Genomic DNA, 11,496 nt, shown 5'->3' with positions numbered 1-11,496 from the left:
GGCAACAAGAATGAAACTCCTTCTCAAAAAAAAAAAAAAAAAAAAAAAATTGGCTAGGCGCGGTGGCTCACGACTGTAATCCCAACACTTTGGGAGGTTGAGGTGGGCAGATCACAAGGTCAGGAGTTCGAGACCAGCCTGACCAACATGGCGAAACCCTGTCTCTACTAAAAATATAGGAAGATTAGCCGAGCGTGATGGTGGGCGCCTGTAATCGCAGCTACTCGGGAGGCTGAGGCACAAGGATCACTTGAAACCAGGAGGTAGAGGTTGCAGTGAGCTGAGATCGCGCCACTGCACTCTGGCCTGGGTGACAGAGTGAGACTCTATCTAAAAAAAGAAAGAAAAAAAAAAAGAAGAAGATGGAAATGTTTCAATCATCACAATTCCTTTTGAAGGAACAGAAACTCATTTTATTTATGGAAAAGGGGGCTTGACCCTGAAACTGCCATCTAAGGAAGGTGCATCTTTTTTTGCTTTTTGTTTGTTTCTTTGGGTTTTGTTTGTTTGTTTGTTTGAGACAGGGTTTTGCTCTGTCACCCAGGCTGGAATGCAGTGGTAAGATCTTGGCTCACTGTGAACTCCGCCTCCCAAGTTCAAGCAATTCTCCTGCCTCAGCCCTCCGAGATGCAGGGACTACAGGCATCCGCCAACACACCCAGCTAAGTTTGTATTTTTAGTAGAGATGGGGTTTCACTATGTTGGTCAGGCTGACCTTGAACTTCTGACCTCAGGTGATCCACCCACCTCGGCCTCCCAAACTGCTGGGATTACAGGCATAAGCCACCGAGCCCGGCCTGTTTGTTTTTTTGAGACAAGAGTCTCACTCTGTCACCCAGGCTGGAGTGCAGTGGTGCAATCTCAGCTCACTGCAACCTCCACCTTCTGGGTTCAAGTGACTCTCCTGCCTCAGCCTCCCCAATAGCTGTGATTACAGTACCTGCCCCCATGCCTGGCTAATTTTTGTGTTTTTAGCAGAGATAGGGTTTCAGGCTGGTCTCGAACTCCTGACCTCAGGTGATCTGCCCACCTCTGCCTCCCAAAGTGCTGGTATTACAGGTATGAGCCACCAGGCCCAGCCAGGAAGGCACATCTTGTTGGATGGGAGATCCTTTGTTTTGTTGAGCTTGGAGATGAGTTTTTATATACATCGTGAAAATCAGGATGAACTTAATCCACTTGTGTGATAATTGAGAGAAGAAGCAACGGTAGAGGTATTTCAGTAGCTGAATTAGAACTTTGGAGACCACATTGTATCTAAAAGAGGTTTTTGGTTTTTTGTTTTTGTTTTTTTTTTCTGAGACGGAGTCCCACTCTGTCACCCAGGCTGGAGTGCAGTGGCATGATCTCAGCTCACTGCAACCTCCGACTCCCGAGTTCAAGCGATTCTTTTGCCTCAGGCTCCTGAGAAGCTGCGATTACAGGCACACCACCGCGCCTGGCTAATTTTTTTGTATTTTTAGTAGAGACGGGGTTTTGCCATGTTGGTCAGGCTGGTCTTGAACTCCTGACCTCAGGGGATCTGCCAACCTCAGCTTCCCAAAGTGCTGGGATTACAGGTGTCAGCCACCGCGCCTGGTCGAGGTTTTTTTGTTTTTTTTGTTTGTTTGTTTGTTTTTTTGAGATGGAGTCTCACTCTGTTGCCCAGGCTAGAGTGCAGTGGCACAATCTCGGCTTACTGCAAACTCCGCCTCCTGGTAAGCAATTATCCTGCCTCAGCCTCCTGAGTAGCTGGGACTACAGGCTCGTGTCTCCACACCCGGCTAATTTTCGTATTCTTAGTAGAGACGGGGTTTCTTCATGATGGCCAGGCTAGTCTCGAACTCTTGACCTCGTGATCTGCCCGCCTTGGCCTCCCAAAGTGCTGGGATTACAGGCGTGAGCCACTGGGCCCAGCCTCTTTTTTTTTTTTTTTTTAAGATTAATGACCTTGGGCAGGGTGAGGTGGCTCTCACCTGTAATCCCAGCACTTTGGGAGGCCGAGGTGGGTGGATCACGAGATCAAGAGCTCGAGACCAGCCTGGCCAACATGGCAAAACCCCGTCTCTACTAAGAATACAAAAATTAGCCAGGGGTGGTGGCGTGAGCCTGTAGTCCCAGCTACTTGGGAGGCCGAGGCAGGAGAATCGCTTGAACCCTGGAGGCAGAGGTTCCAGTGAGCCTAGATTGTGCCAATGCACTCCAGCCTATGCAACAGAGCAAGACCGCATCTCAAAAAAAAAAAAAAAAAAAAAATTAATGACCTTATTATTTCTAGAAATAACATACACTTAGAATTACAGAGAAGAAATAAAAAATCACCTAAGAGGTCAGGCATGGTGGCTCACACCCATAATCTCAACACTTTGAAGGCCCAGGCAAGAGGATCAATTGAGGACAGGAGTTCAAGACCAACCTGGGCAATATAACAAGACCTCATCTCTACAAAAGAAAAAAAAAATTAGCCAGGTGTGGTGGCACATGCCTGTGTCCTAGCTATTCAATAGGCTGAGGCAGGAGGATCCCTTGAACCCAGGAGTTCAAGGTTACAGTGAGCCATGATCGTGCCACTGCACTCCAGCCTGGGTACAGAGTGAGACGCAGACTTACAAAAAAAAAAAAATCACCTAAGATTCTGACATCAAAATAGTCATTATTGTCAGTGCATGGTGGCTTACATCTATAATCCCAGCTTGTTGGGAGGCCAAGGCAGGAGGATCACTTGAAGCCCAGGAGTTTGAGACGAGCCTAAGCAACATAGCAAGACCCTGTCTCTACAATTATAAATATAGTATTTGTTAATATTTGGCCAGGCGTGGTAGTACATGCCACTTGGGGGTGGATGCGGGAGGATCACTTGAGGGCCGAAGTTCTGGGCTGTAGTGCACTATGCAATCAGGTGTCCCCACCACACTGGGCATAAATCTGGTGATTTCCCGGGAGCAGGAGACCACCAGGTTGCCTTACAAGGGGTAAACTGGCCCACATCAAAAACAGAGTAGGTAAACATTTCCATGCTAATCAGTAATGGGATCCAGCCTAAGAATAGCCACTGCACTCCAGCTTGGGCAATACAGCAAGACCCTGAATTTTTTTTTTTTTTTTTTTTTTTTTTTTGAGACAGTCTTGCTCTGTGGCCCAGGATGGAGTGCAGTGGTGTGATCTCAGATCACTACAATCTCCGCCTCCGGGATTCAAGCGATTCTCCTGCTTCAGCCTCCCAAGTAGCTGGGATTACAGGTGGGCGCCACCACACCCGGCCGAACCCACATTTTTTAAAAATTAAAAAAATAAAAATAAGGCCAGGCACAGTGGCTCACCCTTGTAATCTCAGCACTTTGGGAGGCCAAGGGGGGCAGATCACCTGAGGTCAAAAGTTCGAGACCAGCCTGGCCAACATGGCGAAACCCTGTCTCTACTAAAAATACAAAAATTAGCCAGGCATGGTGGCGGGCACCTGTAATCCCAGCCACTCGGGAGGCTGAGACAGGAGAATTGCTTGAACCCAGGAGCTGGAGGTTTCAGTGAGCCAAGATCGTGCCATTGCACTCCAGCCTGGGCAACAAGAGTGAAGCTCCATCTCAAAAAAAAAAAAAATTTAGCCTGGCGTAGCGGCGCGTGCCTGTAGTCCCAGCTACCAGGGAGTTTGGAGTTGGAGGATTGCTTAAGCCCGGGAAGCAGAGGTTGCAGTGAGCTGAGATCCTGCCACCACACTCCAGCCTGGGCTACAGAGTGAGACTCTGTCTCAAAAAAATAAAAAATAAAAATAGAATGTAAAAAAATCTGATGAACATCATTACAATGTGAATTATAAATTGTTTGATGTTAGGTATTTATTTATTTTATTTATTTTTTATTTATTTTTATTTTTTTTTGAGATGGAGTTTCGGTTGTTGCCCAGGCTAAAGTGCAATGGCACAATGTTGGCTCACCGCAACCTCCACCTCCCGGGTTCAAGTGATTCTCCTGCCTCGGCCTCCTGAGTAGATGGGATTACAGGCATGCGCCACCACGCCGGACTAATTTTGTACTTTTAGTAGAGACGGGGTTTCTCCATGTTGGTCAGGCTGGCCTCAAACTCCCAACCTCAAGTGATCCACCCGCCTTGGCCTCCCAAAGTGCTGGGATTACAGGTGTGAGCCACAGCGCCTGGCCTATGATAGGTATTTAATATAAATGCCTTTCACATTTATAGAAAAGCCATTCCTGCTGCCCACCTCTTCCAATGATCCTAGACAGGTAGGGGGCAGGACTCAACTCAGGAGGTGGGGCTCAGAAATAGGACCAAGTTGACGACTAGCTAAAACAGGGACTGAAGAGAAGCAGCTTTCCATGACATGCCCAACAGTATGCCCTGTCAGTTCACCATTGCCATGGCAACACTGGAATGTTTCCGCCCCTTTCCATTGCAACAACCTGATGGCCTGGAAATTACCAACCTTTTCCTAGAAATTTCTGCATAGCCTGCTTCTTAATTTGCATGTAATTAAAAGTGAGTTATAGGCTGGGTGAGGTGGCTCACGCCTGTAATCCCAGCACTTTGGGAGGCTGAGGCAGGTGGATCACTTGAGGTCAGGAGTTCCAGACCAGCTTGGCCAACATGGTAAAACCCCATCTCTACTAAAAATATAAAAATTACCCAGGAGTGGTGGTGCACGCCTGTAATCCCAGCTACTCCGGAGGCTGAGTCAGGAGAATCGCTTGAACCCAGGAGGCAGTGAGCTGAGATCTCATCACTGCACTCCAGCCTAGGTGACAGAGAAAGACTCCATCTCAAAAAACAACAACAAAAGTGAGTTATAAATATGACTGTAGGGCCGGGCGCGGTGGCTCACGCTTGTAATCCCAGCACTTTGGGAGGCCGAGGCGGGTGGATCACGAGGTCAGGAGATAGAGACCACGGTGAAACCCCGTCTCTACTAAAAATACAAAAAAAATTAGCCGGGTGTGGTGGCGGGCACCTGTAGTCCCAGCTACTCGGAGAGGCTGAGGCAGGCGAATGGCGTGAACCCGGGAGGCGGAGCTTGCAGTGAGCCGAGATTGCGCCACTGCACTCCAGCCTGGGCGACAGAGCGAGACTCCGTCTCAAAAAAAAAAAAAAAAAAAAAAAAAAATATGACTGTAGGCTGGGCATGGTGGCTGATGCCTGTAATCCCAGCACTTTGGGAGGCCAAGGTGGGTGGATCACAAGGTCAGGAGACTGAGACCATCCTGGCTAACACGACAAAGCCCCATCTCTACTAAAAATACAAAAAATTAGCCAGGCATGGTGGCAGGTGCCTGTAGTCCCAGCTACTCGGGAGGCTGAGGCAGGAGAATGGCATGAACCCAGGAGGCGGAGCTTGCAGTGAGCTGAGATCACGCCACTGCACTCCAGACTGGAGAGAAAGCGAGACTCTGTCTTGAAAAAATAATAAAATAAAATAAAATAAAAATGACCGCAAACTGCCTTTGAGCTGCTACTCTGGGTACACTGCCGATGGGGTAGCTGTGCTCCCCAGGGAGCAGCACCTGTGCTGCTGCTGTACCCTGCCGCTTCAATTAAAAGTTGAAGTTTAACACCACTGGCTCACCCTTGAATTCTTTCCTGGGGGAAAACAAGAACCCTCCCAGGCTAAGCCCCAGTTTTGGGGCCCACCTGCCCTGCATAGCACTGGGTTTTTTTTGTTTGTTTTTGTTTTGAGACAGGGTTTCCTTCTGTTACCCAGGTGGGAGTGCAGTGGCTGGAGTGCAGGGATGCCTTCTCGGCTCACTGCAACCTCCACTTCCTGGGCTCAAGTGACCCTCCCACCTCAGCCTCCCAAGTAGTTGAAACTACAGGCCCACACCACCACACCTGGCTAATTTTTGTGTTTTTTGTAGAGATAGGGTTTTGCCATGTTGGCCAGGCTGGTCTCCAACTACTGGGCTCAAGCGATTTGCTCACCTTGACCACCCAAAGTGCTGGGATTACAGGCATGAGCCACTGCACCAGGCCCAGCATTGTCTTTTCTAAGTAGGCAGAGGTCCATTGTCTCTTCTAACAACAGTGCCCACCCCCTCCTACCCCTCCATTTGGAGTCTCAGCAGTACAACATCACTACAGATGCTCTTTGACTTATGGGTGATGGAGTTACATCCCAATATGTCCATCCTAAATTGAAAGTATTATAAATTGAAAATACATTTAAGACAACTGGCAAGTATCCATAATAATTAAAAATTAAATATTAGCCAGGCACGGTTGCTCACACCTGTAATCACAGCACTTTGGGAGGCTGAGGCAGGCAGATCACGTGAGGTCGGGAATTCAAGACCAGCCTGAGCAACATGGAGAAAACCCGTCTCTACTAAAAATACAAAATTAGCTAGGCGTGGTGGTGCATGCTTATAATCCCAGCTACTCGGGAGGCTGAGACAGAACCGGGGAGGCAGAGGTTGCGGTGAGCTGAGATCGTGCCATTGCACTCCAGCCTAGGCAACAAGAGTGAAACTCCATCCCAAAAAGAAAAGAAAAATAGTAAGTCAAAGACCATCTGTAGTTTCTTGAGACATTTCTCCAAGATCTTGACTAGGCATGTGGTTCAAATCTGTAATCCCAGCACTTTGGGAAGCCAAGGCAAGAGGATTCCTTGAAGCCAATAGTTCAAGATTAGCCTGGGAAATATAGAGACTCTATCAAAAAAAAAAAGAGAGAGGAAGGAAGGAAGGAAGAGAGGAAGGGAGGAAGGAAGGAAAGAAGGGAGGAAGGAAAGAAGGGAGGAAGGGAGGAAGGGGGGAGGGAGGGAGAGAAAAGAAAAGAGAAAGAAAGAAAAAGAGAAAGAGAGAGAGAGAAAGAAAGAAAGAAAGAGAAAGAGAGAGAAAGAAAGAAAGAAAGATAAAGAGAGAGAGAGGCCGGCTGCGGTGGCTCATGCTTGTAATCCCAGCACTTTGGGAGGCCAAGGCGGGTGGATCTCGAGGTCAGGAGATCGAGACCGTCCTGACTAACACGGTGAAACCCCGTCTCTACTAGTCCCAGCTACTCAGAGAGGCTGAGGCAGGATAATGGCGTGAACCCGGGAGGCGGAGCTTGCAGTGAGCCGAGATTGCGCCACTGCACTCCAGCTTGGGCGACAGAGAGAGACTCTGTCAAAAAAAAAAAAAAAAAGAAAGGAAGGAAGGAAGGAAGAAAGAAAAGAAAAAAAAAAGAAAGAAAGAGAAAGCAAGCAGGCAGGCAGGCAGGCAGGCCGGGCGCGGTGGCTCACGCCTGTAATCCCAGCACTTTGGGAGACCAAGGTGGGTGGATGACGAGGTCAGGAGATCGAGACCATCCTGGCTAACATGGTGAAACCCCATCTCTACTAAAAATACAAAAAAATTAGCCAGACGTGGTGGCGGGTGCCTGTAGTCCCAGCTCATTGGGAGGCTGAGACAGGAGAATGGCGTGAACCCGAGAGGCAGAGCTTGCAGTGAGCCAAGATCGCGCCACTGCACTCCAGCCTGGGCAACAGTGAGACTCCATCTCAAAAAAAAAAAAAAAAAGAAAGAAGAAAGAGAGCGAAAGAGGGAGGGAGGGAAAGAAAAGAAAAGGAAGGAAGGAAGGAAGGAAGGAAGGAAGAAAGAAGACAGAAAGAAAGAAATCTCCGGGCTCTAATGAAGGAAGGAAGGAAGGAAGGAAGGAAGGAAGGAAGGAAGGAAGGAGGGAGGGAGGGAGGGAGGGAGGGAGGGAGGGAGGGAGGGAGGGAGGGGAGGGAGGGAGGGAAAGGAAAGGAAAGGAAAGGAAGGAAGGAAGGAAAAAAAGAGACAGAAAGAAAGAAATCTCCGGGCTCTGACTCCAAACTCTTTATCACTCTGGATGAGTGCCTGTGGGTTTGCCCTAGTTTGTCCATGTCCGTTTGACAACCTGCCTCCTTATCTGGGGCAGAATCTTCCAGGTGCAGCCTGAGGAGTGCAGAGAGCAGGCAATTGTCACCTCCCTACCTATTATGGAACTTGTGGTCACACATACACTCCTCCCTCTGCTCCCACAGAATTTCTCACATTGCTCCTGTTAATCTAAGTCTCTTCTGCCTGGTTCTCTGTTAAATTTTAAAGTTAAAAAATAGCTATTTTGGGCCGGGCGCGGTGGCTCACGCTTGTAATCCCAGCACTTTGGGAGGCCGAGGCGGGCGGATCACGAGGTCAAGAGATCGAGACCACGGTGAAACCCCGTCTCTACTAAAAAAAAATACAAAAAATTAGCCGGGCGTGGTGGCGGGTGCCTGTAGTCCCAGCTACTTGGGAGGCTGAGGCAGGAGAATGGCGTGAACCCGGGAGGCGGAGTTTGCAGTGAGCCGAGATTGCGCCACTGCACTCCAGCCTAGGCGACAGAGCGAGACTCCGTCTCAAAAAAAAAAAAAAAAATAGCTATTTTGCTAAAGATCTCATACAGGATTTGGGGGAAAGGAGGGATATGTCACATTGGGACCAGTTTTTGGTTTTGTTTTGTTTTATTTAAAAACTCCAGTGGACAGTTTTACTGTCTCCTCAAAGTCCCTCTGCAGCTGGCCCAAGGCAGGGTGGATCCAGGTTTTGTGGGACTTGGAGTTTACACAGTTTGGTGGGTCCCCTTTAAAAAAAAGAATACAGGCCAGGCGTGGTGGCTCATGCCTGCAATCCCAGCACTTTGGGAGGCCGAAGCAGGCGGATCACGAGGTCAGGAGATTGAGACCATCCTGACCAACATGGTGAAACCCCGTCTCTACTAAAAATACAAAAATTATCTGGGTGTGGTGATGTGTGCCTGTAACCCCAGCTACTCAGGAGGCTGAGACACGAGAATCGCTTGAACACAGGAGATAGCGTCACTACATTCCAGCCTGGTGACAGAGCAAGCGTCTACCTCAAAAAAAAAAAAAAAAAAAAATTGGTTACGAAATAAATATTTAATTAGAAAGTGAAAAGAAATTACAAATTTCAGAAAGCTGACAGAAATCCAAACATCTCACAATCTAGAAGGATATCTTTATTAGTAACTACCCATCTCACTTCTATATAATATTAACTACTACTTTTCTCTTTTTTCCTTTTTAAAAAAAATTTTTTAAGCTTTTTTCTTCTCTTTTCTTTTCTTTTTTTTTTTTTTTTTTTGAGACGGAGTCTCACTCTGTCGCCCAGGCTGGAGTGCAGTGGCACGATCTCAGCTCACTGCAAGCTCCACCTCCCGGGTTCACCCCATTCTCCTGCCTCCACCTCCCGAGTAGCTGGGACTACAGGCGCCTGCCACCACAGCCGGCTAATTTTTTTGTATTTTTAATAGAGACGGGGTTTCACCGTGTTAGCCAGGATGGTCCCGTTCTCCTGACCTCGTGATCTGCCTGTCTTGGCCTCCCAAAGTGCTGGGATTACAGGCATGAGCCACCACGCCCGGCCTAAAGTTTTTTTATTTTCTGTCAGACACTCTACAGCTCAAACTCCTACTTTTCTCACTGCATACTCTGATTGTTATTTCATATAACAATGATTTTGTAATACTTCTTCCTTTTTCAGACATGGTCTTGCTGTGTCACCCAGGCTGGAGTCCAGTGGCATAATCATAGCTCTCTGCAGCCTCAATCACTCAGGCTCAAGCAGTCCTCTCACCTCAGCCTCGTGAGTAGCTGGGACTGCAGGCACACACCCTGTCTAATTTTTAGAATTTTTTTTTTTTGAGACAGAGTCTCACTCTGTCACCCAGGTTGGAGTGCAGTGGTGCGCTCTTGGCTCACTGCAACCTCTATCTCCCGGATTCAAGTGATTCTTCTGCCTCAGCCTCCAGAGTAGCTGGGATTACAGGCGCCCACCACCACACCCAGCTAATTTTTTTGTATTTTTAGTAGAGATAGGGTTTTTTCATGTTGCCCAGGCTGGTCTGAAACTCCTGGGCTCAAGTGATCTGCCTGCCTCAGCCTCCCAAAGTTCTGGGATTACAGGCATAAGCCACTGTGCCCAGCCCATAATATCATTTTTTTATGGAGGAAAAAGAAAGATAGTTCAATCTTTTCTCTAGTAAAATCAAATGAAGTTTGTTTATTGAATGATTGATTGATTTTTATTTATGTATTTATTTTGAGACGGAGTCTTGCTCTATTGCCCAGGCTGGAGTGCAGTGGTGCGATCTCGGCTCACTGCAAGCTCAGCCTCCCAGGTTCATGCCATTCTCCTGTCTCAGCCTCCCTAGTAGCCGGGACTACAGGCGCCTGGCGCCACGCCTAGCTAATTTTTTTGTATTTTTAGTAGAGACGGGGTTTCGCTGTGTTAGCCGGGATGGTCTCCATCTCCTGACCTCGTGATCCACCTACCTTGGCCTCCCAAAGTGCTGGGATTACAGGTATGAGCCACCGTGCCCGGCCCAAATGAAGTTTATTTTTATTTATTTTATTTCTTTTTCTTTTGAGACGGGTCTCACTCTGTCATCCAGGCTGAAGTGCAGTGGCATGATTACAGCACACTACAGCCTTGAACTTCTGGGCTCAAGTGGTCCTCCTGCCTCAGACTCCCAAGTAGCTGGGACTACAGGCATGCACCATCATGCCTGGCTAATTTTTTAAATTTTTTGTAGAGGCACTGTCTCATTATTTTGCCCAGGCTGGTCTTGAACTCCTGGCCTCAATCAATCCTCCTGCCTTGGCTTCCCAAAGTGCTGGGATTACAGGCGTGAGCCATGTGCCTAGCCCATTTATATATTTTTAATCTTTCACTATTATAAATGCTATGTCTAATCCCATACCTATATCTAATGTGTTATCTCATATCTATGTTTCATTCAATATATCTGTAAGATAAACCCTAGAAATGGGATTAGTGAGTCAAAAGATATAATATGCATTTGCAACTTTTATATCTATTCCAAATTGACCCTATATAGGGTTTAACAACTTGCACACCTGCCAGCAAAGCATTATAGTGACTAATTCCCCAAAATTTTGACAACAGTATCAAACTAAAGTGGCTTCGTTGCCTGGGGTAAATATCCGAGGTTCATCGTCTTGTACCAAGAAAATTTAGGACACATATACACAGGAGGAGTTTCGTGGTACCTCAGTTTAGCTTTATTGGACTTGCAACCCGGGAGGCGGAGGTTGCAGAAAGAAAGAGAAGGGAGAACAGCTCTCTCTCTGGCGAGAAAGAGGGGCTTCCCAAAGGAAAAGACTGGCCGGCAGCAGAGTTCGCCGGATTTTATAGGCAGGCTTGAGAAGGCGATGTCTGATGTACGTAGGTAAATCAAATTGGTTCAATCAGGTGTGACGTTTATATAGCTTGAGGGGAAGGCTGGCCACTCCACCCTAATCTTATTGTGCAGATGAACTATCCCCTTTCCAGGCGCCATATTATCTGCTCCTTACTGTACACTGTGGCTGACAAAGAGAAGGAAAGATGGAACCGCCATTTTGAACATGATTGGCACAACTGCTGGCATCTATGTCTGCAGCTCGATTTCACAGGCTGCTCTTTGTTAGAAAGGAAAATGATTTGGGGTTGCTTTTCATTAAAAGGAGAACCTCCTGGTGGCTCATGCCGGTAATCCCAGCACTTTGGGAG

This window comes from Nomascus leucogenys, chromosome 12 (genome assembly GCF_006542625.1).
Source record: "Nomascus leucogenys isolate Asia chromosome 12, Asia_NLE_v1, whole genome shotgun sequence".
In the NCBI taxonomy this organism is placed as follows: domain Eukaryota; kingdom Metazoa; phylum Chordata; class Mammalia; order Primates; family Hylobatidae; genus Nomascus; species Nomascus leucogenys.
The sequence above is the reverse complement of the archived record's forward strand: the minus strand, read 5'-3'. Positions refer to the sequence as shown.